The sequence below is a fragment of the Bufo gargarizans genome, chromosome 1, assembly GCF_014858855.1.
Source record: "Bufo gargarizans isolate SCDJY-AF-19 chromosome 1, ASM1485885v1, whole genome shotgun sequence".
In the NCBI taxonomy this organism is placed as follows: domain Eukaryota; kingdom Metazoa; phylum Chordata; class Amphibia; order Anura; family Bufonidae; genus Bufo; species Bufo gargarizans.
The window spans coordinates 666,536,467-666,563,340 of record NC_058080.1 but is presented as its reverse complement, the minus strand read 5'-3'; the positions used below and the strand labels follow the sequence as shown (position 1 = coordinate 666,563,340).

Genomic DNA, 26,874 nt, shown 5'->3' with positions numbered 1-26,874 from the left:
CTAACACAAGGCCATGCCTTCCTACTGTCCTGCCAAAAATAACCAAGCGGTGCGCTCTACTATTTTTGAAATCCCCATAGAAATGAATGGGAGCACACCGTGCTTGCACAGAAATGTCCCTATTTTTGTCGGCCCCATAGAAATGAATGGAGGGCATCCGCGCATCCGCAGTGCCCCCTCTGGGACTTTACCGGCTCCGTTTACGATAGGTGCAGGTCCCAGAGTGATATGTCCCTATTGTCTGAGATGACACAACCCCTTTAAAGCTTCTGATTTGTAATTGTGCCCAACGATTTATAGTACTGGTCTCCTTGTATGGGGCAAAGGTATATGTAGGACTGTATGACCTCTGCTCCTCCTATAGTCACAAACCTGCTGAACCCACAGCTTGCTTTTCTAATAACCCTTCCAATTATTTTCTATATTCACAATAATCCCAGGGTTATCTCACAAATATATAACTTTTCCCTCATGTTTTTGAGGGATTTCTCTCCCTTTTTGTGAGAGGGCAGCAGCTCATCAAGCATCTGCATTTCTCAAGATGCACTGCAATTAGCTCTTGTGAATACCTTCCTCCCCTGCATAGAAAATAGCCCTTCACATATAGCCCCAGAGATACATATGGTATGTAATGCCACCAAAATGTCCTTCTCCACTGTCTAGAGAGATCTAGCTATACTCGGTCTTCTATCAATCTAGAATGAATGATGTCTGGGCCGCTTCACCTGCTCTAATAGGAGGTAACTTCGCTGGCACTGAGAGGAGGAAGACCTGCTGAGTATGTTGGTCCACTACTTAATGCAGAGAAGGTGGATCAGAAGGAAAAACAGCAGGGGGCGCTACCAGAGTGAAAATGGCATGTAGATAAAGAACTGAACAATATTTTACATGTGTATTACAATTAGAGATGATAATAATGATTAGGACCTAACCTGGGTAAGGTTTATTAACCTTATCGGCGCAGGCTCCCGACATCAGTTTAAGTCCGTGCGCACCTGAATGTAGCGCAGCGCATGAGCACTGGAATCACTCTGGGCCGTTTGGCCTAAGTGTCTGCGCAACTCCGTTTGCGCAGCACGGACTTGATGACGTATGTAGGAGGCGACAGGCATCAAGGTTTGACCCACCCTGTGGGTGTGTGCTAACTAAGGCAATAGGTCAAATCAGTTAGTTGCTGCCAATCTTACTGGACGAAGGGCCTGTCAATCATTAAACAGTGCATTTAACCCTCCAAACTTGTGGCGACACCCATTGCTGCCCATTTCCCCTGATGAAGCCAGAATACTGGTGAAACATGTCGGGGGGGCAGTTGTAGTTTGCAGTTTTAGATTCAGTCTTCCACTCCATTGTGATCCAACTATGCTCAGTCCGGCTGGACTACATCTCAACAGAGAGAACAATCAAGCTATTCAGTTCAAACACAAGCTTATGGTGTGTACTATAGCTGTAGGGCTATCTGTGGTCTGGCATCAAGCTGACCTCACGTGCATAAGGGGGTCATTAGCATCCCTCTGACAGTGGTTTGATGTCACCTGTTCCCCACTGCTTTACACTGCCATACTGACAACAATATTCAGTTGGCAAACAGCCCTGCACTAAGTAACACGGCACTGTCCTGTATTACAAGTAAGAAGTCTTCCACTCCATTGTGATCCAACTGTGTTCAGTCCGGTTGGACTACATCTCAATAGAGAGAACAATCAAGCTATTCAGTTCAAACACAAGCTCATGGTGTGCACTATAGCTTGTAGGGCTATCTGTGGTCTGGCATTTAGCTGGCCTTATGTGTATAAGGGGGTCATTAGCATCCCTCTGACAGTGGGTTGATGTCGCCTGTTCCCCACTGCTTTACACTGCCATACTGACAACAATATTCAGTTGGCAACAGCCCTGCACTAAGTAATACGGCATTGCCCTGCATTACAAGTAATAGGGTGGGAGGTAGTGCACCCCTCCACGCCCCGTCATTGCCGTTCAACATCTCAATTCTCTAGTGGAGTGCTGACTGTATTTTTAATATAGTATTTTTGGGTTTGTAAAATAGTTAATAAAAGGTAAATAAAATGAGCACTCACTTAGTAATTCAGATTTTAATATACACTCACCTAAAGAATTATTAGGAACACCTGTTCTATTTCTCATGAATGCGATTATCTAGTCAACCAATCACATGGCAGTTGCTTCAATGCATGTAGGGTTGTGGTCCTGGTCAAGACAATCTCCTGAACTCCAAACTGAATGTCAGAATGGGAAAGAAAGGTGATTTAAAGGGAGTCTGTCACCACATTTCAGCATATTAGACCGATCAAATAGGGTTATATGATCCACCCAGAACTTAAAAACGGTACCTTTGTTGTAGAAAACGGACTTTTCTTTTTGCCGAAAATGAACTTATAAGATTATGTTAATGAGCCCTCTCAAGTGCCCAGGGCGGTCTCTCAATCCTCGGAGCCCCAGGCAGGCACCTCCCAAACGGCTCATAACCCCGCCCTCCGTGCGCCTCTGCCCGCCCGTTTACTCCCCTCCCCTGTCCTTTTCCACTGTGGCTGTGCGGTCCAAATCGTAGCGGGCGCATGCGCAATGCGATGCCCGCTCATGGCAGGGCATCGCAATACCTACTGCGCATGCGCCCGCTACGATTTGGACCGCACAGCCGCAGTGGAAAAGGACAGGGGAGGGAAGTAAACGGGCGGGCAGAGGCGCACGGAGGGCGGGGTTATGAGCTGTTTAGGAGGTGCCTGCCTGGGGCTCCGAGGATTGAGAGACCGCCCTGGGCACTTGAGAGGGCTCATTAACATAATCTTATAAGTTCATTTTCGGCAAAAAGAAAAGTCCGTTTTCTACAACAAAGGTACCGTTTTTAAGTTCTGAGTGGATCATATAACCCTATTTGATCAGTCTAATATGCTGAAATGTGGTGACAGACTCCCTTTAAGCAATTTTGAGCGTGGCATGGTTGTTGGTGCCAGACGGGCCGGTCTGAGTATTTCACAATCTGCTCAGTTACTGGGATTTTCACACACAACCATTTCTAGGGTTTACAAAGAATGGTGTGAAAAGGGAAAAACATCCAGTATGCGGCAGTCCTGTGGGCGAAAATGCCTTGTTGATGCTAGAGGTCAGAGGAGAATGGGCCGAATGATTCAAGCTGATAGAAGAGCAACGTTGACTGAAATAACCACTCATTACAACTGAGGTATGCAGCAAAGCATTTGTGAAGCCACAACACGCACAACCTTGAGGCGGATGGGCTACAACAGCAGAAGACCCCACCGGGTACCACTCATCTCCACTACAAATAGGAAAAAGAGGCTACAATTTGCACAAGCTCACCAAAATTGGACTGTTGAAGACTGGAAAAATGTTGCCTGGTCTGATGAGTCTCGATTTCTGTTGAGACATTCAAATGGTAGGGTCCGAATTTGGCGTAAACAGAATGAGAACATGTATCCATCATGCCTTGTTATCACTGTGCAGGCGGGTGGTGGTGGTGTAATGATGTGGGGGATGTTTTCTGGGCACACTTTAGGCCCCTTAGTGCCAATTGGCCATCGTTTAAATGCCACGGGCTACCTGAGCATTGTTTCTGACCATGTCCATCCCTTCATGACCACCATGTACCCATCCTCTGATGGCTACTTCCAGCAGGATAATGCACCATGTCACAAAGCTCGAATCATTTCAAATTGGTTTCTTGAACATGACAATGAGTTCACTGTACTAAAATGGCCCCCACAGTCACCAGATCTCAACCCAATAGAGCATCTTTGGGATGTGGTGGAACAGGAGCCATCTTGATTGAACACCTCGGCCAAAATCCCGTGCATGGTCGGCAGACGTGATGACATAATCTTGGGCTTCAAGCAAGATGGTGGTGGTCGGCCCATCGTGAGCAAATGGAGGTGGTAAGTTTGATTTTTTTTTTATGTTAATTTATACACTATTTTACACAGCTATGAAGGATGTGTTTCCCTGACCTATAATGGGGTCCATCAGGTTTCTGTCAGGGTTTTAATATATTTTTTTTAATTGGCATGATTTCTACTGTTAAAATACCGAAAACCCCTAGTCTATTGTAAAGCCAAAGACTTGGGTGTCTAAGGGTACAGCATGTCCACACCGGATGTAATTCTGTGGAAAATACACAATGGAATATAGCAGCAGTAAAATGGATGAAATCTAAATAAATCAAATCTCTGTGGAAATTTTCCACGCAGAAAATGCGGATTTTTAAATCTGTCAATTTCTGCTGCAGATTTCCTTCGTGGATCCACAGTAGATTTTGCCATAAAACTGCAGCCAAAACCTGCATGATGGAAATGACAATTAGCCAAGGATTTCCTGCAGAGTTTTCTGTTCCTAAAAGTTACTTGTTTTCTTTCTTTTTTTGGTAGATATTTTTTTTTTTACTATTTTATCATGTATTTTAAAACAGCCCTGGTTACTGCAGTATTGCATTTCATAATGCCTTTACCAGGCTTCTCTGTTCCCTTTGATATTACTGAATATTTCACAAGACATACCGCACAAGCAGGATGTGCTGACTAGACCAGTATGTGATTTCATTCAAACACTCCAAATAAAAGTGAACAAGAAAAACAGAGAACTATATAAAAAAAATTGAGAAAAGACTTATTAAGTAGTGCCAAGAAAGTAACCAATTATTAAAAGGGACACTAAAATATTTTTTTTCTGTTTTTGTGTTTTCATCCCCACCTTCCAAGAGCCACGACTTAAAATTTTCGGTTCACATATCCATATGAGGGCTTTTTGTGGGACATGTTGTAGTTTTAATGGCATCATTTAATTTGTTATATATTGCAGTGGAAAAAAGAAATGTGGCTGGAAAAAAAAAAAATCTGCCTTTTTCATGGAGTATTATTGCATTTTTATGGCATTCACTCTGCACTAAAAATGACATGACACTTATTCTGTGGATAAGTATGATTTCAACAATATTAAATTTATATAGTTTATGTTTTACTACTTTTCACAAAAAAAAAATATATGTTCTTTGCAATGCCATATTCTGCCATACTTTTTGTTATATTTTTGTCTGCAGAGCTGTGTGAGGTTTTCTTTTTTTTTTTTTTTTTACTGCACGTCAAGCGGTAGCTTTTATTGATATTATTTGTGGGTACATATGGCTGTTTGAGCACTTTTTGGGGATGAAAAGGTGACCCCAAAAAAATGGAGAATCACCCATTATTATATTTTTTTTCAGGTTATGGTATCCGCTGTACAGGAAATATAATTTTATATTTTAATAGTTTAGATATTTTCAGACACAGCAATAACTATTATGTTTATTTTTTATTGTTTATTCTTATATGTAAAATCATCAAGTTAGAGAACATGGGTGCTATTGTACAAGGTAAGAGAGCATTCATTCGACCCGATTTTCGGTCTGCGTCTGATCTGCTTTTTTTGTGGATCGCACACAGACCCGTTCATTTCTATGGGGCCACTAAAAAAAGAGACAGCATATCGATGTCACCCATGTGGCAAATTATAGAACATGTCCCGTTCTTGTCCAATGTTTTCAATGGGGTTCACGAAAAACGCGGGATGCACATGGACTGTATTCGTATTTTTTGGATCCACAATTTACAAACCGCAAAACAGATAAAGTCGTGTGAATGCCTCCTAAATCTTATATAGATCACACACACAAACAAAAAGTATCACAGGCAGATGTTGTGCTTGCACATATGAAGAAGCTGGTGTGGACATTTCTACCCATCTCGCAGGCTGTGCTTCTGGTACTGGACATGTGATTTGAGGACACTGGAAAATATTCAGTATCTGTTTTTCTGCAACCCCCTAGGGATATTTATTAAATCTTCTGCAAAGAAAAACTGTGCTGATGTCCTTAGCGACCAGAATTAGGTCTGATTTGTTTGAGAACAGGACATCGGTAATGTTATTGAGTGCTATGAATTACTACATTGATTTTTATCACACCATCTGAAGCTCATTCTTAGGCCAATGATCGAGAACAAACCGTTCATTCTCAGTCATTTGTTCATATGCAGCAATAATCCCATTTGTAGGGGGATGAATGATCGTTACTACAGATTTACTGTTTGTCTGCAGTACACAGGGCGATGGGCTGCCCATAAACAATGATTTTAGACAGAGGCGGATTGACCATAGACCCTACAGAAAAATTTCCCGGTGGGCCGATGCCCAGGGGGCCATTTAAGCCCTCTTAATGGCCGCAGACCAGGTACATAATGATCTGATACTCAACAGCCACAGGTGCCCTCCTGAACTCAACACCTCATGACGGTGATATAGTTGAATACTGTGGTTGGTGCGGCAGTATTTTATGCCGCCCTGTGGTATTTGACTCTGCTGGGGCGGTATTCTGTGCTGCATTACGGTATTGCAGGCCCTGCCTACTTCTCTTGTCCCTGCCTAATAGATTTTTCCCGTCTTCTGTTAATTTGGACACAACTACAACATGGGGCCACTTTTAGTCCCCAATCCACCCTTGATTTTAGGTGTTGCATTTAAGGCGAGATTCCCATCTCAGTCAGTCATGACTGAGATCAGACCATCCATCGTATGCTGCGCCAGAGGTAGCCAAGGTTGCAGAAACAGCTGAGCAGACTGTGCTCACTGAAGTGAATGGGAGTTTCAGAAATATCATAGCACAACCCGCTCATCTGTTTCCACAACCCCAGCCACCTCTGATCACCACCTACAACAGGAACGTCAATCTTAGCCATATATAGCTGAGATGTGAATATGTATTTAAAGGGTTTTTTCCATCATTACTAGGGTTTCAGATATGGTCATGTTGTTGGTTACTGTTCACTTGTCCCTTTAAGCCTGCCATGTAAACATCACTCTGCGTTCTTTCCATCCTGTATGTAGCACTTTCTGCTGCTGTATCCAACCGAACCCATGATGCACTTCTCCTATCTCTGCTACAGCTCCATCGTCACCCCTAATAACACCCGCTAGTTTATAGCCCCTCCTACCAGCTAGTTACATAGACACTCCCTTATCACTGCCCCGCCCATGGACATTTACATCAAAGGAAATAAGAAGGAGCTCCATGGACTTGGTCATGTGACCACAGCCCAGAATGGAAGATAGGAGCAATAAAGGTAAAACAAAATACATTACAAATTACTTTTTGTATGCAAACTGAAAAACTCCTTTAAGCCTGCCATACTCTTTAGATAGTTCTCTGCTGAAGATGCCAATGTTCCCTGTGGGTAAAGGGGAATTTTATGACAAGACACGGAGGCTCCTATTGCTTTAACTCTCTTTACTGTTACCATAGCAGCAAAGAATGAACCAATCAATCAAAAGAAGAAACCATAGCAACCAACTCCTCCCCACTATCCCAGTATATAATGTCTCCACACTCTGGGATCATCCTCTTTCTTTGCTGCTACCTTAGCAGATAAGTACCCTTTATTTCAGTATTGTATTTATGAACGCTATTGAACTTATTTTGGTCTTTTTCTGAATTATTCCTTTCACTTTGTGGGCTCTGACCTCCTTAGTTGCCTTGGCAACGTTACCTTATTTATACGGCTTTCTCTTTTTTTTTTTTTTCTGTCTGGCCCTGTTTATTTACCCACTCGGTTGTCCGCGCCTCTTTTGTTGTGGTTTCACTCCCAACACCTTTTTCGCCGCCCCCCCCCCCTTCTCTCCTACCTCCCGGTTATCCGGTGTCTATCCTTCACACCGCTCTTCGGTCCGCCCGAAGTCTCGCGATCGGCGAGATTTCGGGCGCCATCTTGGTTTCCCTCTTCTGCGCTCGGCCGAAGTCTCGCGATCTCCGAGACTTCGGCCGCCATCTTGCTGGGAGTCGTATCTATCGGCGGCAACTGTACCTCACGTCCCGCCCTCTCTTACGCCCGCGCGATCCCGCGATATCTCGGCGTCCACCACAGTGCTGCGCGCCAACTTCCCCACGAGTCTCCCAGCTCCTCTCGGCACTTGCTGCTTAGTTTACCTCCGGTAAGAGTCTTCCCCATTGACGGCCCCCCTGTTTTCTTTATCCAGGCTCTGGCCCTCATTGCTTTTCTTTCTTTTTCTTCCAGGTGTGTCAGTTCTTGTGGTCTGGGGTGACTAACTCCTACCACTTTCAGACATGTCGCGCCGTAGTTCCTCCTCTAGGCAGGATGCCCCTACTACCCCCCCTTTCCCCTCCACTGCCCCCAGCCGCAATGATGACCCTCATGGGCTGCAAAATGCTGCGCTGCAGCAGTCTATCTCGGATGCGATCACGGCTGCTATGGGCTCTATGTCCTCAGCACTCTCGCAATCCATTTCTCAGGCCTTATGCGCACATCCCACTAGGTCCGTTTCGGACCCAGCGTTGGACCTTGCCAGGCCATCTGCCTCCAGAACTGTTAGAACCGATGGTAATCCATCACGTGACCACGCGGTTGTCCCGCGGAAAAGAGCCTGCACGCGACAGGCAGAACGATCTCGCGCATGGAAAACGGCCAGGACTATGCCTGAGCCACGGTCTGATTCCGAAAGGGAATCGAACGAGGAGGCTCAGAACGAGTCACTGTATGACTCTCTAGAGGAGCTTGAGGACGTCGAGGTTGATCCTCTTGACTTATTTCCTGACCCCAGACCGCCCACCCCAGCGGTACCCGCACACGAAAACCAGGTGCTACCGGGCGACCTCCTGGTCGACTCCCTGGGCGCTCCTCTTTTCAATCCGGATGAACTCCATCATCCCCGCTCCGCGGAATGGCTCCCCGCCACTCAGGTGGCACTATACTTGGAAGAAAAAATACGTACTCCTCTAAGCAAGGAGTCCCGCAACAAATTGCGTGCGGAATGCCCCCGCCCTTTAATACCCAATAAGGTGTGTGAGACGCCTACGGTGGACCCGAAGATGGTCCAATTCCTCACCAAGACCAAATTTAACCCAAAGAAAGGCTTGGATTCCGCTCTGCGGGCCGTTCAAGATAAGCTCCTGGACATCACAGGTCCCCTCGCCAGGATCTTCGACATGGCGGAGTCCGCCAAAGCGGAGGGCAGAACTGTTGACCCGGTCGAATTGGCGGGATGGGTCCAGAGGGCCATCTGCATCGCGGGCAACGTAAACACGTCCCTAGCCATAGAACGGCGTAAAGCCATCCTGATGAAGGTGGAGCCAAAGCTCTCCAACCTAGCATTGTCTGAGTCGGGCAAGAACGCCCAGGGTCTTTTGTTTGGAGACTCTTTTATCAAAGAGCTGGGCAGATACGTCGGGGCCTTTACGGCTTTGGACAAAGCCCAAACATCTATGAAACGTGTATTTAACAACCGTTTTTCCAGTAGGGCCGGCAGTTCTAGGGGCCGCCTGTCCGGCCGATCTGATTTCCATTCCCGCGGGACGGGACGAGGCTCCTTCAGTTATCGATCCTCCCTCCAGGATCCCAGGCACCAGCCCTCCTTCTTCCCGTCCAGGGGCGCTTCAGGACGGTCCAGAAGTTACCGAGGAGCTCCCTCCTACCGCCGACCAGTTGGTGAGTGCCCAACCCATTCTACCTTTGCTTTCTTCAACAGGTTGTGTCGGGGGCAGACTCCGTTTCTTTTTCCATGCCTGGTCCGAGATCACCTCAGACCAATGGGTGCTCCAGTCCGTCAGGGGTTTCACCATAGACTTGGTGGCTCCACCAAACCTGCTGCCTGCTCCCCGCCCCATACACCTATCCGGCCCGTTGCTACGACTTTTGCACAGGGAGCTGGTGGAGTTAGTCCACAAAAAGGCAATAGAACCCGCCTCCCCTCACTCCGCCGAGGTGATCAGCGGAATGTTCCTAGTCCGGAAGAAAGGCGCCCCGTTATCAATTTGAAAGCCCTCAATTCACTGGTTCGATACCGACATTTCAAGATGGAAGGCATCCATCTTTTGAGAGACATTCTTCTGCCGGGCGATTGGATGGTCAAACTGGACCTCAAAGATGCGTATCTTACGGTTCCGGTGGCTGCGACCTCCAGGGACCTGCTGTGTTTTCCTTGGGGAGACCAGCTTTGGCGTTTCACGTGCCTGCCGTTCGGTCTCTCGTCGGCTCCTTGGTGCTTCACCAAGGTGATGAAACCGGTGGTGTTCTTGGCTCCGCAGCAGAGGGGTGCGCATGATAATTTACCTCGACGATATCCTCATCATGGCGCAGAGTCCATCCCTTCTCCGGTCCCATCTTTCCATGACCACCGGCCTCCTTTCCCGGTTGGGGTTCATCTTAAACCACGAGAAGTCTTGCCTCATCCCGGCGACTTCTATGGAATCCCTGGGTTTCAGGGTAGATTCTTTGTCCCTGTCCCTTCACCTCCCTGTATCCAAGGTCCGCTCCATCCGCAAGGAGCTGCGCCATGCGCTTCTTCGACCGCAATTGTCACTGCGGCACTTGGCACGCCTGATTGGTCTCCTGGCGGCCTCTATCCAGGCCATTTTCCCGGCACCCTTACATTATCGGGCTCTCCAGAGACTCAAGATTGCCCATCTTCAGGCGGGGTCCACGTACTCAGACTTGGTCACTCTGGACTCGGAGACGAGTTGCACTGGTGGATCCAGAATCTGTCCGTCTGGAATGGCAAAGCTTTACTGGGCCCTTTGCCAGACCTGGTTATCGAATCCGACGCCAGCTTGCACGGTTGGGGGGCACACTGCAACGGGATTTCCACCGGGGGCCCGTGGTCACCGGAGGAGTCTCGTCTCCATATCAATGGCCTGGAGCTATTGGCAGGGTCTTTGGCGATTCGCAGCTTCGCCAATGGCACAGTCACGACCTGTATCAGACTGCGGATGGACAACGTGTCCGCAGTTCGATATGTCAACGGGATGGGCGGCACGCGCTCTTCGGTTCTGACGTACCTGGCGCAGGACTTTTGGGAGTTCTGCCTCTCCAGGGGTATCGTAGTGATTGCGGAACATCTTCCTGGACTCCGCAATGTGGTGGCGGATTGGAATTCACGCTACTTTTCGGATTCCAGCGACTGGAAGCTAGACGAGGAGGTGTTCCTAGCTTTGTCATCACGTTGGGGTCCTCCTTCGGTGGATTTATTCGCGAACCGCTTGAACGCCCAGACCTCCAGGTTCTTCAGTTGGCGACCGGATCCATTGGCGGAGGCGGTAGACGCTTTTCTTCAGCAGTGGGGGAGTACGCTGATGTATGCGTTCCCTCCGTTTGCGTTGATTCCCAGGGTTCTCCTTCAGGTTCAACACCAGCGGGCCGAGTTGATCCTCGTCATTCCTCTCTGGCGGTCTCAGCCATGGTTCCCGATAGTTCTAGACCTGTTGGTGGACACTCCGCTTCTCCTCCCGGACCTCCCATGTCTCTTGAGAGACCCTTTGGGGGAGTCCCATCCCCTCATCCAGTCACGTTTACTCCGCCTTCTCGCTTGCAGAATCTCGGGTGTCCCAACGCGCTGTCTGGGGTTTCGGAAACGACTGTTTTCCTATTGGAAAACGCATGGGCCCCGGGTACCAGACGTGCTTACCGAGCCGCCTGGGACTCTTGGGCTCGCTGGTGCGGAGAGCGGGATCTGGATCCCATTCGAGCACCTGTGATGTCGGTTCTGTCATTTTTGTCCTCCTTATACGATTCCGGTAAGGCCTATCGTACGATTAATTTGTATAGGTCGGCCATATCGTCACGCCACGGGGGTTTTGAGGGTTGTCCTGCGGGACAACATCCTCTTGTGTGTCGCTTGTTAAAGGGCTCTCGTCTGTCTCGCCCCCCCAGGCCTCGTTTTTCTGCTACTTGGGATGTTAGTTTAGTCTTGAACTTTCTGCTTTCTTGGTCTTCTAATGATCAGTTATCTCTACGACACTTATCAGCTAAGTTGGTTACGCTCTTATGCCTCATTTCTTGTAAACGGGTGTCCGACGTCCGGGCCCTGGATTTCGATGCGCGATCCTTTACTCCGGATGGGGTTCTGTTTAACATTTCGAGACGCACTAAGACTAACATTCGCTCGGTTTCCTACCCAGCTTTCCGACAGTCGCCTCTGTTATGTCCGGTTGCATGCCTTCAGGAGTATGAGTCTCGGACCGTTTCCTTACGTGTCTCTACGTCTCCTAATTTGTTTATTTCTTTTCGGAGGCCCTATGCCCCCGTCTCTAGTGTTACCCTTTCTCGATGGGTCAAAGAGTTTTTGGGTCTGGCAGGGGTGGACACCGCTATTTTTACGGCTCATTCGGTGCGCAGTGCTTCAGCTACATCCATGTCGGTCGCGGGGGCCCGTCTGGAAGATGTGATGCGCCTAGCGGATTGGTCCAGAGTATCCACCTTCCGTGAATTTTACTTTCGTCCCGAATCGCATGCTTTTCATTCGGTCATTTCTCAGCTTTGAACTTGCAATAGGAGCCTCCGTGTCTTGTCATAAAATTTCATGATTTTCCTATTCCATGACGTAAAGTCATGATTTTATTAAAGACACGGAGGCGAGTATTGCCCTCCCTTCCCACCCCTTTGTTGGTGATTAGTGACGCTATTGTATTTGTTTCGTTTACACACATTATTGTATGTCAAGTTAGGATTGCATTCCTGGATGTGAATGTTCTTATTTCGTGCCATGATCATGCGATGTTACCTCGTTCTTTGTTTCATCCTGCAGGTTGAACGGTCACTCTTCTGGAGTTCCTGGTCCAGTTGGCGCTGTTGCCGCTTACGTGTTCGGTGAAGTCCGGGTTTCCCGGTCGGTTTCGGTTCCGGGATGTTGGTTTGGTTCGGGAAGAGCCGGTTTCCGGTGAAGTCTGCGGTCGGTGTAGCCGCTGAAAGAAAGAGGATGATCCCAGAGTGTGGAGACATTATATACTGGGATAGTGGGGAGGAGTTGGTTGCTATGGTTTCTTCTTTTGATTGATTGGTTCATTCTTTGCTGCTATGGTAACAGTAAAGAGAGTTAAAGCAATACTCGCCTCCGTGTCTTTAATAAAATCATGACTTTACGTCATGGAATAGGAAAATCATGAAATTGTCACGGTCTTATTGTTGCTTGACCGTGATGTTGTTGCCGGCAAAGTGTAGTTTTTTGGTTTGCACGTGCAATTCCCCTTTAAGGTGTGCTCCCTGCTGTTTGGTGAGCTTGGGGTTAATCTTCTAGCTAGTGGGGATTATAGTGTATCCTGGGTGTGGCCGCAAGCTTGATATATATACCTGTGGCTTGCAGGCTGGGTGCAGTTGTACTACAGCCTTGTTTGGTGATGGAGCTCTGCTCCTTGCCTGGGTGATTCTGCCCAGTCCTTGAGGGCCACCTTATTGGACATAAATTGTCTTTCCTTATGTATGCCCCCTATTCCCTACCTCACTTGTTATTTGTTAGGTGTGGGTTTATGTTCAGGGTGTGTTGTACGTCTTCTTGGTTGTTACATGTCTGGGCTATTGTTGGTGCTTGTCCCTACATGTATGTTTGACGTTTGCCCTGTATGTTGAAGCCTGTTTGCAGCGCTGCTTGGGGCTGTCATGCACTGTGTGAGCATGGGGGGCTCTGGCAGAGTAGGTATGTTGGATTCCTGTGTGGGCTGTTTGTACTGTGACCTGCTGTGTGTTCGGGCTCCTGTACTGATTCACGGGTTCCAGTTGTGGAGGCTTCGGAAGTTAAGTGAGTTGTCATGTTGTTCTTACCTGCCGATCCTCTTGCTGTGTACGGTCTCTCCTTTTCCCTGCGTCTTGGCATTTAGAGACTCCTGTTTCTCCATGTTGTGGATGAACAGGTCGTCTCTCCCCCGCTCCTATTTGAGGGACTTCCAGGGCGACTCAGGATATTAGGTATCCAGGGTATGAGCCGTCCCACCATCAGGGTCCGCTCATACGGTTAGGAGTTAGGGAGAGGATTAGGGACGCAATAGGAGGTGACCTGCTTCCCTTTTCCTTGCTTCCTGGCCTAGTTGCTACTGCTATCCTTTACATTGTACGGCAAGGGGTTTCCCCCCACTCCCCACTGTGACAGGAATAAACCATTGACTGACATCTCTGGCAGTGGATTGTATCCCTGAGAATAATCGTCCAGTCACGCATCCGCCAATTGCGGATCTGCTGAACACCGACTCATTTTGTGGACCGCACATGGCCGGTACTATGATAGAAATGTATTTTCTTGTCCGTGGCTGCGTGTGGATGCAGACAGCGTACGGTGTGCTGTCGCATCTTTTGCGGCCCTATTGAAAATGAATGGATCCGTGGGCCCATTTTGCAGATTTCTGAGTGGACCCTAAAATTATTGGGCATATCGAAATTCATATCTGTTAGCGGGGAGGACAGAGACACCCCCCATATACATTAGATGGTCAATCTGTCCACTCTAAGTTGGCGGGTTCAGCTAAAGGATGCCTTTAGGATACGCCATCAATATCAAATGTGAGGGGATTCCATTTTTAGTACCCGTATCGGGGGGAGCACTGTGTCCCCTTATTGGTTTACCAGACACAAAGCTATGTTCTGGTACAGACTGTGTTATTGTAGCTCACTGCAGCTTTTAAGCCCATAAATTATAATGTGCACAGAGCAAGTGGTTATACGCCATACAAACAGCCACCATAATAAAAATTACTGTAACCACAAAATACTCATTACATTACACTTTTGTACCGTACGTTCCGGACTTGAATGTGACGCACCAACAAAAAACACAGATTTAACACATGAATTCACTTTAAAAGTTTCTTCTGTGCTTTAAATATAAGAGTTCTGTCCCGAAGCCAATATAACCAAACATGGCAGCAGATCCAACACAAAGTGACGACTGAAGGAAGACGTAAAGAACTATTATTTTGTGATATGGTTCAGACAGATGGGAACCAAGCTGAGAGGTATCTAGAATAACATCCCACCCCCCTTCTCCATATGGAGCAGACGTAATAGATGTTTGTGTGTTCCTGATGATAAACTGTGAGAGGAAAATTGCAGAATTAAACCTCTACTGCAATATACGCCGCAAGCCTTGCTATTTCCATCTCACATTTGTAGGAGAAGTGTATCCGAGAGGTTATCCGATACAAAAGACCAAACCGCTGATCTGGTAAAGTTGCCACCGGTCGCTCATTTCTCCTGCAGTGGCCACTACTGGGAAAATACAGTATTACATGATACAAATAAATTACCATTGAAGCATCTGTAGAAAAAGCATGTTCTGAAGAACCAGATGATTACAAAGAGTTGAGTGGTGCTAAAAGGTTCATGTTCATCATCTCCAGCAGAAGAGATCTGTCAAATTGCTTCTGTAGGAAATAAATTCTCCTGAGCTATTACCTTAATGACATAAAATTTTCCCTTTGCCCAGAGGGTTTTTAGCAGCTTCAGTGAATGTTATACCCTTCTCTGTCCTAGCTACATCATATATGCCCCTCAGATGCTGGCACTTTTCGAAAAGTATGAAAGCGTTTGCTATAAATTGGGTTTAGGAATCTAACCTCTACGCTTAATAATGAGGTTCTGCTGCAGTTGAGGTCTGTATGTAGGGCTGATGGAGGGGGAGGTGGAGTTGGCCAGGTATAGTAACAAATGCCAGCTTCTGCTCGGACCTCGGGGGCACGAATGGTGCAGGACTGCACTCCTACAGCGATAAATGTAAGCGATTTCCAGACACCAGTATTGGTTAATTCCATTCAATTTCATTTTTTCTCCATTAAAAGCAGTTCCAAAAGGTAAATACAAAACAGGCCACGCCAGGTGGAGTTGGCAGCCACTAATGGTGTCACTGAGCAAGGAGGAACAATTTGCCATTAAGCAGGGCCAGCATTAGGGGGACTGAACTGGGCAATTTCCCAAAGCCCCCATTCCTGAGAGGGCCACAGGTCCAGACTAATTAAACAAGAACTTCACTATAGGTGCAAATCCTGCAGCATTAAAGGGATTCTGTCACCTCGTTTTCGGTTATAGAGCTGCGGACATGCACGGCTAGATCGCCGCTAGCATGTCCGCAATATACCGGTCCTATAGAGCTGTGTCCTTTTATTTTGTTTAAAAAATGATTTTAAAGATATGTAAATGAGCCTTGTAAGGTGTCCAAGGGGCTGTATGAACCTTCCTGGTGCTCAACCACGGCCCCCTGTGAAGGAGCCCAGCACCGCCTGCATCCTCCGAATCTCCTCCTTTCGTCACAGTCAGATTGCCGTAATCTCGCGATGCGCGAGCTCGCATATGCTCAGTGCCGGTATAGTGTTCCTTCCCTGTGCTGGCATCAGCCTCAGGGAAGGAACTGCGCATGCGCGATATTACGCCAGTCTAACTGTGACGTAAGGAGGAGATTCAGAGGACGCAGGCGGTGCTGGGCTCCTTCACAGGCGGGCGTGGCTGGGCACCAGAAAGGTTCGTACAGCCCCTTGGGCACCTTACAAGGCTCATTTACATATCTATAAATTAATTTTTTAAACAAAATAAAAGGACACAGCCAGCCCTATAGGACTGGTATATTGCGGACATGCTAGCGGCGATCTAGCCGTGCATGTCCGCAGCTCTATAACTGAAAACGAGGTGACAGAATCCCTTTAATTCAGTTCCATGCTTAGAAAAGCTCAAGGGTCTATAATTCCTAAGAAAGATGGTGCAGGACCTGTGATGACAGGTGAGGGTATGGAAAGGAACTGCAGAAGAAGCATCTCCCTCCAACTCCAGCCTCACTACTGGTATCCTCAGTCTGCAGGAGAGGTGAGAAATGTGAATGGGGGCACCCATCTTCTGGTTTTATGTATGTATAAAACTCCAATATTCTTATAATTTACAGTAATGGAAATATCTATATAATTAGTTTTGGAAACTACTGCAGATATCAACAGTCAGAACCTATCTAGGTATTCTCATCATTAATGTGGTTGAAAAAACAAGGATCTAGAATGTGGCTCAGCTCTCAAGTTCACCAGGATCTGTAAACCAATGGAGGCCTGACCTTCATCAGGTCACTTTTTTGTATTGCAGTTAAAGCCTTTTTGGATTCTGAAGTTCCTCCTTCAGTAAAGTTGCTAGAATTGACTCTTCCTCCATTCCATTTTATTAATCTCCCTGATGAAGTAATTACTTCATGGACGCCTTTAAAAAAAACACTAAAACGTGGCAAACAGGAACGACTCCACAGAAATCCCATGCCACAACATGCAGCCTGTACTGTCAATACGTGGGTTTCAGGCACGATTACACGATATGAATGCAGGTTTATTGTACATTTCGTCCTTCCTGCAGAATAGTAATTACGATGGTTGCAAATCATTTGAGCAGCGGAATAATATCTTGGCTTTCTTTGTTCAGCTGAGTGCATCGTGTTTGCCAGCCCTGAACAAATAAACCCGAACCTCTCGCTGCATAATCCTTTCTATTACGGCAGATACATCATAATGTGTTTACAGACGCAAGTACTTTAGTACGAAATAAACATAATGGAGCAGAATTTTTTGAGTGCTTTATTATTTTTTTTGCTTGATTGGCGCCCGGCACTATGAAAATGTGGCAAATAATGCTCCAGAATGCTGTAACACCTGACAAATTAGCGCCTCTCTGTTTTGACCTAGTAGTTGTTGGTTACTACGCCTTATTTATGTTTTTTTACATCAAAATTAAATTTTTATAGTTAAAGCGTTTTATATTGATGACCGATCCTCTGGATAAGTCATCAGTATGTGATCAGGCGGGGTCTGACGCCCGGTACCCCCCGCCAATCAGCTGTTTGGAGAGGTTGCAGCGCTCCAGTGAGCTTTGCGGCCTCCTCGCAGCTCACCAAACATAGCAGCGTCCATTGGATAGCGGCTCTGCTTGGTATCACAGCTCAGCCCCATTCACGTGACTGATGAATATGATGTCACTGACCAAGGAAGAGGTTTCTATCCTAAGGATAGGTCATCACTATAAAACACTCGGCCAACCCCATTCGTTATTTAAAATATTAAAACTTTAATCAAACTTTTTTTATATATTAATTGCTAAGTTGAAACATAAGCAAAATTAAAAACCACACCAGTTTTGGAAAGTGAAAGTCAAAAGTGACAGGTAAGTCACAAAAAGCTAGGCCATCCACAGATTGGTGGGGGTCTGATACCCAGCACCTCCACATTGGAAATAAACAGCGTGTCCAACGCCGCACTTCCCAACTCTGTTCATTACTCAGAAACGGCTGGTTGGCAGGGTACAGAGTGTCAAATCCCTGCCGATCTGCTATCGATGCCCGATCCTGAAGACAGGCCATCAATACTAAAGGGGTTGTACCACTGGGACCCGCACCTCTAATTCGAGGACGCACTGAATATGCGTGGCCACCCTCCATTCATTCCTATAGGAGTGCCAAAAATAGCTGTATATACAATATCTCACAAAACATTTTTGTTATCTTTTCATGGGACAACACATGCCCAAGAGAGTTACGGCAGTGCTGGAACATAATGGTGGCCACAATTTGGCTATTTTCACTTAGGGGTGTACTCACTATTGTTGCCAGCAGTTTAGACATGAATGGCTGTGTGTTGAGTTATTTTGAGGGCATGCCAAACTTAGGGTACTTTCACACTTGCGGCAGAGTGATCCGGCAATCTTCATGCAAACGGAAAGCATTTGTAGACGGATCCGAATGCGGATCCGTCTTGCAAATGCATTGCAAGAACGGATCAGTATCTCTGTTTGTCATCCGAAGAAACGGATCAGTTATATATTTTTTTCACATTTTTACCGGTTGGATCCGGCATTGCAGTATTTTGAATGCCGGATCCGGCACTAATACATTCCTATGGAAAAAAATGCCGGATCCGGCATTCCGGCAAGTGTTCAGTTTTTCTGGCCGGAGATAAAACGGCAGCATGCTGCGGTATTATCTCCGTCCTGAACAGTCAAAAAGACTGAACTGAAGACGTCCTGATGCATCCTGAACGGATTACTCTCCATTGCATGGGGATAAAACTGATCAGTTCTTTTCCGGTATTGAGCCCCTAGGACGGAACTCAGTGCCGGAAAAGAAAAACGCTAGTGTGAAAGTACCCTTAGTTACAATACGGTTGAAAAAGACCATCAGGTTCAACCAAGGGATAGGTGGGAGTACGAATCCCAAAAGGAAGGGAGACTCTGATTTCTACACATTTTTATAAGCATTAGGCCTCATGCACACGACAGTATTTTTTGGCGGTCCGCAAAAAGGGGTTCTGTTGTTTCGTGATCCGTGTCCGTTTTTGTTTCCGTGTGTCTTCCTTTATTTTTGGAGGATCTCCAAACATGAAAGAAAGTAAAAAAAAATAAAAAAAAAGTTTAGTTTGCCATGCAAATGATAGGAAAAAACGGACGCGGATGACAATCTTGTGTGCATCCGTGTTTTTTCACGGACCCATTGACTTGAATGGGTCCGCAAACCGTTGTCTGTTAAAAAAATAGGACCTGAGTGGAAACACGGATCACGGACGCGGATGACAAACGGTGCATTAGCCGAGTTTTCCACGGAGCCATTGAAAGTCAATGGGTCCGCAGAAAATCACGGAAACGGAACAACGGACAAGGGACACAACAACGGTCGTGTGCATGAGGCCTTAGGGTAATGTCATTTACTTTTAAGAATTCGTCTAAACCCTTTTTAAAACTATAAGATAAGATGCCTTTATTGTCACTGTACAATACAACTCCACTGTTACTGTCACTGTACAATAATGTCCACTGTTCCTGCTGTGACCACGTCCTGAGGAAGTCTATTCCACAGCTTCACTGTTCTTACAGTAAAGAAGCTTTGATGCTTCTGGAGACTGAACTTTTTCTTCTCCAGTCGGAGGCAGTGCCCCCTTGTCTTTTGAGGGCATTTTACATGGAACAGTTTTTCACCATATTTTTTTGTATTGCCCATTTATAATATTTGTATAGGTAAATCTTACTTCCACTGTTATACAAGCTGTACACGGACTACTTTACATTGTATCAAAGTGTCAGATCTTCAGTGTTGCTCCACGAAAAGATATAATAAAATATTTATAAAAATGTGAGGGGTGGACTCACTATTGTGAGATACTGTATGTTATATATACTGGTAACTATACTTCAAAGACCACTGGGGAGATTTATCATAGGCCCGCAGTGTACGTCTCATCCTAAATTAGGCACAGCAGTAGTCCGTGCACCTCAACCGCACCTCTCAGAAATTTCTGTTTTCTTCAACGTCAGAAAAACTGGCGTAGAAGATGATAGGTCTGATGGGACCACCGGCCCTGCCCCGTCTCCGCCCTCGCCGCTTCCCCTTTTTTTCAGGAAAGTGGCGAGGCCGGCAGAGAAACTACAATTTAACGAAATTTTTTGTGCAAGTGGCATTTAAAAAGCTGCAAACGTGCAGAGTACTACTTTTTCACACCACAATATTTTATTGATGAATGTGGCCCCATGTCTTCAGTAAGCTGTCTACACGCAGATCACCGTGTGGATAAACGTTGTTTTCGTTCTTCTACAGCAGATGGTAGTTAACGTCAGTGGAGTAAGAGGGTTTCTAAGCAACAACCAGACCCGCTTTATCTTTCTTAGAGCTGATAACTTCATTTTACAGGAAGAAACATGAAAGATAGTCGTTCCGTCAAATACATGTATCACATACGTGTTTTTTCCTTCTCTGTACTAATGCACCTACTGTCTAAATGGTGGCACCTATAGTCCTATAACAGCCTGCTGAGCTGCGGGGCGCCCACACACAGCGTCATTATAGATGGCTCATTTCCTATGAGCCAATGGAAGTTTGGCCACTCGGGAGCAATCCTAAAGATTATGGGATGCATTGGGGAGCAGGTGCTACATGAGATTCTTAAATGCCCCCGTCGCATCCATATTTCGGGAATACTGCTGCCTAGGAGGCCCACATTATTTCTAATAACTGCTGTAACAAATGCAAAATCTAGAAAACGCACCTCGCACAGATGACATGATCACTCTCTGCTTCCTGGGCACGCAAGGTACCACCAGCTGAGCCACAGAGACTACTTTTAGTTCATATTGTGTGCTATGGACCTTAAAGGGGTTCTCCGGGTATTTTGCTGAAACAGTAGTTGTTACTGCCCTGTGAAAAGAAGATATTGCCGTCTCCACTGCACCTTCCTTCCAGGTCCTGACCAGATGTTCAGCTGCATTTACTGCTACACAACTGAACTGGAAAATAAGTGGCCACATCCGGTCAGGCCCTGGGCAGAAGAGCTCACGGCCAGTGCAAGTGCATTGGTGGAGCAAGGGATGGGTAAGTACTCTATAAAAGATCTTCCTCCCATAGGTTAGTACCAACTACTGATTAGATGAAATGCCCAATGAACCCAATTAAAGGGGATGTCCATGTTTTTTTTTATTTGCATGGAATACCTATACTTATTGCTACATTCCGGCTCCCTGGCTCTCTTCCCTGGTCTTCTGGTCTCTGTCTGTCATCTTCCACACATACAGAGTTACTGCAGCCAATGACTGGCCTCATCAGTGACACGTCACCACTGAGGCCAGCCACTGGCTTAAGCTACTTTCACACTTACGGCAGGATGGATCCAACAGGCTGTTCACCCTGTCGGATCCGTCCTTCCGCTATTTCGCCGTGCTGCGAGGGACATGCAGGACTTTTAGTCCGGTGTGGCCTTTCGTTGTGCACTGCCGTACTGTGCTGGAGCTCTGCCCCCGTCCCCATTATAGTCAATGGGGACGGAGCAGCGGCACGGTGAAATAGCGTAAGGATGGATCCGACAGGGTGAACAGCCTGTCAGATCCGTCCTGTCGCAAGTGTGAAAGTAGCCTTAAGCAGTGCATGTGATCCCGTCTATCTGGAAGTTGACAGATGGGGACTGGAAGACCATTTAAAGGCGTTGTCCCATGAAAAATGTTCTACAGTTTTCAGAGCAGCACTTGGATCTGAATACTATTGTAATTGCATGTAATTAAAAATTTTGCATAGCCACTGAGTTATTCAGTAAAATGTATCTGTATGGCTCCGCCTGCTGTTTGTTCTTTTTCTTATTTATTTCTCTGGCTCACTGAGATGGCCGCACATGCTCCGTTTCATCCATCAACTGCCTCCTGAGCTGTGATAGGGAGAGAGCACCAGCAGAAAAGACACGCCCCGTGAGTTGCGGCAGAAAGGACACTCCCCTTGAGCTGCCAGCTTGATATAAAGCAGAGAGATGAATGGGGAGATCTCTGGATCCATGGTTTTAGCTTTGTTAGAAAGAGATTGTCATGTTCTATATGATGTCAGCTTTTCATTTTTTACATTATTCATGGGATAACCCCTTTAAGAGAGGCAGGGAACCCTGAAATGGAGAGCATGTTAAAAAAAAAATCCTGGACAACCCCTTTAAGACATAGGTCAAGTATGGCATTCTTCATGGAAACCGCTGCTCCATCTGAAGGACACTGAATATAAGGCGTTAACCTCAGCAATGCAGCAAGTGCGTCTCTCAGCACTATCCACGGGCCTACAATCAGCAGCCTTACGTCCAGGCACGTGGCGCACTTATCATACATTTACGTCACACATCACTAGGTGGCAGCAGAGAACCTTCATTGTTTCTGGGTTAATAAGCGATTAATACCCAGTCTTATCCTGCTACTCGCAGGCGTCCCGGATGGAGAGCACCCCTGGCTGGACTGTCGCACTCAGCAATTCATCTGACCTAAGCTACCTTAAGCTTTGTTCACTCAGCATTTCCTGCAGCTAGGATCCGATTCTCCCAATGAAACTGTCATAGATCCAAGAATCACACTTGCCTCCCCCAGTACTGTACGCTCGTATGAGTATAGCAATGCATGGCGTATGACAATAACACGCAGACTCGGCAAATCTGGGTTTGGCAGTTCTATTGTAGGCAGCGCTGTGTATATAGGAAAGCTTTAGACTATGGAAGGCTCCCGAACTGAAATAAACAAGATGCTGCGTTTCTTTCATCCTATGTACACGGAACGTGAGCTGCTGCATTACAGCTATGAGGTAACTGGACATAATCGTGTGCCAACCACATAGAGCAGAATCTGGGAATATGGAAGTCAGCCACACATTGTATCGTCATAAACCCGGCTTAGATTTCACGTTTCTGTCCATTTATTATGACTATATAAACGGAAAAATAATCTACGTACATTACTTGTCTATGCTGCTCCTGAGCTCCAATCTGTATTACAGTACAGAGCTGCATTCACAATTCTGCTGGTTACTGGACATAGACCGTAATCATGTTCACCACCACATCCCTGAGCTCAGACCTCCCAAGTGGACAAAATGGACACAAGGGCACCATGTGAAAACCCTGAACCTTAAAGCAGACCTCCCAAGTGTCCCTCTTTTTGACCCAAGCCCCTCTGTCCTACAGATTTGCATCATTCTATTCACAGTATTGACCCAGAAAGTGTTTCTCTGGCTCCTCTCTGTATATTAGAGCCTATCTTGTATATTATTTTAATTATTTGATGCAGTTGGGATTTTAGAACTTTCTAGAGTTGAATTATTTTTGTGCTATGTCGTAAGAGAAAACTATTGAAGTGTATAAATTTGCAGGAAACATAGATCTTTCACACAATGAACCATAAGTGTCCCTCTTTGAATGTTGGGAGGTATGCCTGAGCTCCTGTAATCCGGTGAGACTTTTTGCTATATCAGATTACAGTACAATGCCTGGTAAAGACTACAATTCCCAGAATGCAAACCATCAGTGCAGGCTTTGTGCAAACACCAAGTCAGTGTATTATACTGGGAGCAGTGGTTAAACTACCAAAGAGGCAGACTATGTCAATGCTCTCAGGCTGTGGGGAGCAGGGGCCCAGCAATAAACTGCATTCTCTGCCTGTCTGTACATGGTCATTGATCATAAGTGAGTTTACTTGCAGCCTCCACTAGGGGGAGCATACGCTGTAAGTGGTTTTATACAGCGCCATGTGAGCAATACTCCACCTAGTGGCATAGCCAGAGAACCAGAATTTTGCTCTTCAATTTTGTCCCTAAAGGGATACTAAAATTATATTTTAATCACATATTAACCACCATTTGCGAATATGAATATATATATATATATAATTTTGTTTTATTTTAATTAAATTTTTTCACAAAAAATAGGTGGAGTTTTTTTTTTTGGACATCATTTTTGAAGTCCCTCCACGTACACTACTTCCTGTCCTGGTTCTTAACTTCCTCCTTTGATTGGACAGACAGTCGCACTTGTCTTTCGACCATCACTCTGACAAAAGAGAGGAGGGGGATGAGTGACTTTTAGATTATTACACTGATAAAAGCAATGATCTTCTGTGCACATCTTAATCTAGGCCTACTAAGCTGTCATACTGTTATCCCAGTTCTACTGAGCTACCATTATACTAGCAGATAACATATTTCCCTCATTGCAGTAGTAAACTAACAAGTGATTAGTAGTTTTCGTTCTCTGTGCTGACTGCTACAGAAAGACAATATTTCGCTTTTAATTTTCACTGGTGAATGTTGAGTTTAAAAATATAATCCTTTCTGAAAAAAACATCCCTTTAAAGTGCACCTCTCAGCAGTTTGAACCCTATTACCCTATTAAGGCCCCTTTCACACGAGCGAGTTTTCCACGCAGGTGCTATGCGTGACGTGAACGCATAGCACCCGCACTGAATCCGGACCCATTCATTTCAATGTTTCTGTGTAACCATCAGTGAAAAACGCATTGCATCCGCAAGCAAGTCCAGATGCAGTGCGTTTTTCACTGATGGTTGCTAAGAGATGTTGTTTGTAAACCTTCAGTTTTTTTTATCACGCGCGTGAAAAACGCATCAAAACGCATTGCACCCGCGCGGAAAAAACTGAACAACTGAACACAATCACAGATAAAACTGACTGAACTTGTGCGAGTTTCACTGATCACGCTTGTGTGAAAAGGGCCTAAACCAGGCACACGGTCTGGTAGGATTCCTCCTTCTCATTAAAATGATACCCATCTTGTGAAAATTGATTGAGGAGTTCCCTAAATAAAAAATACTTTTATTCTTTACATAAATAAGGGCTTAAGTGCACTGAGAGGTGTGGTGTAATTCCTCAGTGCACCTTAAAGGCCTCTTTTACACGGGCGTCATGTTTTTTGCCCGGATAAGATGTGGATGCGTTGTGGGAAAATGCACGATTTTTCCACGCGGGTGCAAAACATTGTAATGCGTTTTGCACGCGCGTGAGAAAAATCGGCATGTTTGGTACCCAAACCCGAACTTCTTCACAGAAGTTCGGGTTTGGGTTAGGTGTTCTGTAGATTGCTATTATTTTACCTTATAACCATGTTATAAGGGAAAATAATACATTCTTAATACAGAATGCATAGTACAATAGGGCTGGAGGGGTTAAAAAAATAAATAAAAATTAAACTCACCTTAATCCACTTGATCGCGCAGCGGCATCTCTTCTGTCGTCTTCTTTGCTGTGCACAGGAATAGGACCTTTGAGGACGTCACTGCGCTCATCACATGGTCCAATCACAAGGTTCATCACCATGGTGAGGGACCATGTGATGTGACATCACCACAGGTCCTTAGTCGGCAGCTCAACATTACAGAAGAAGACAGAGATCCGCAACTACGCGATCAAGTGGACTCGGTGAGTTATTTTTTTTTTAACCCCTCCATCACCATTTTACTTTGCATTCTGTATTCAGAATGCTATTATTTTCCCTTATAACCATGTTATAAGGGAAAATAATACAGATCGGATCCCCAGCCCGATAGTCACCTGGCAACCATGCGTGAAAATCGCACCGCATCCGCACTTGCTTGCGATTTTCATGCGGCCCCATTCACTTCTATGGGGCCTGCGTTGCGTGAAAAAAAAACACACAATATAGAGCAAGCTGCGATTTTCACGCAACGCACAAGTGATGCGTGAAAATCACAGCTCATGTGCACAGCCCCATAGAAATGAATGGGTCCGGATTCAGTGCGGGTGCAATGCGTTCAACTCGCGCATGCAACCCGCGCGGAATACTTGCCAATGTGAAAGGGGCCTTACTCTTCAGCTTTCCAGTGCTGGTACACTAAAGCCCTAATTCGCATAAAGAATAAAAGTCTTTTTTTCCTCTCTCAGGAACGCAGCAGACAATTTTCACAAGGCAGGTATCATTTTAATGAGCAGGATCAACCCCAACAGGTAATATGCCAGGTGTAATAGAGTTGATCCTGCCGACAGGTGCCTATTTAAGGATGCAGCAATTTTAGGAATGAGGACAGGTTTTTTTGTTCTTTTACCACTCAATTTCAACTAATAACTAATTATTACATTAAAGCTGTTATGCATTAGTAGAAATACCCCCCACAATGCCCGGACCCCTTAGGCCCCTTTCACACTAGCAAGTTTTCCGCGCAGGTGCAATGCGTGACGTAAACACCCACACTGAATCCTGACCCAATCATTTCAATGGGTCTGTGTACATGAGCATTTTTTTTCACGCATCAGTTCTGTGTTGCTTGAAAAACGCAGCATGTTCTATATTCTGCTTTTTTCATGCAGCCCTGGCCCCATAGAAGTGAATGGGGCTTCAGTGAGAAACGCATTACATCCACAGGCAGGTGTGGATGTGATGCGTTTTTCACTGATGGTTGCTAAGAGATGTTGTTTGTAAACCTTCAGTTTTTTATTATGCGCGTGAAAAACGCATCAAACCGCATTGCTCTCACACGGAAGAAACTGAACAAGTGAACGCAATCGCAGACAAAACTGACTGAACTTGCTTGCAAAATGGTGCGAGTTTCACTGAACGCATCCGGACCTAATCCGTCACGCTCGTGTGAAAGTGGCCTTACTATAGACGATACTTACCCGGCCCCCAGCACCCATGTCCCTCCAGATCGCTGCACGGCCACTGCTGCATCATGGAGTGAGCAGTCAATAGCAAGCCGCAATAGGTTACCAGGCTCCCTAACGTCATCTATGACGCTAGAGAGGCAGGTCACCGCCACGGCCTGCTATTGGCTACTCCCCCCTTCGCCA

The 26,874-nt window shown here is 46.0% G+C and overlaps 1 protein-coding gene across 2 annotated transcripts in view; it reads right to left on the bottom strand.

Annotated features, from left to right (window-relative positions):
• IQGAP2 (IQ motif containing GTPase activating protein 2) overlaps window positions 1-26,874 on the bottom strand; it is a 340,563-nt gene that overhangs the window by 183,479 nt on the left and 130,210 nt on the right. The gene's annotated exons all lie outside the window — the stretch shown is intronic.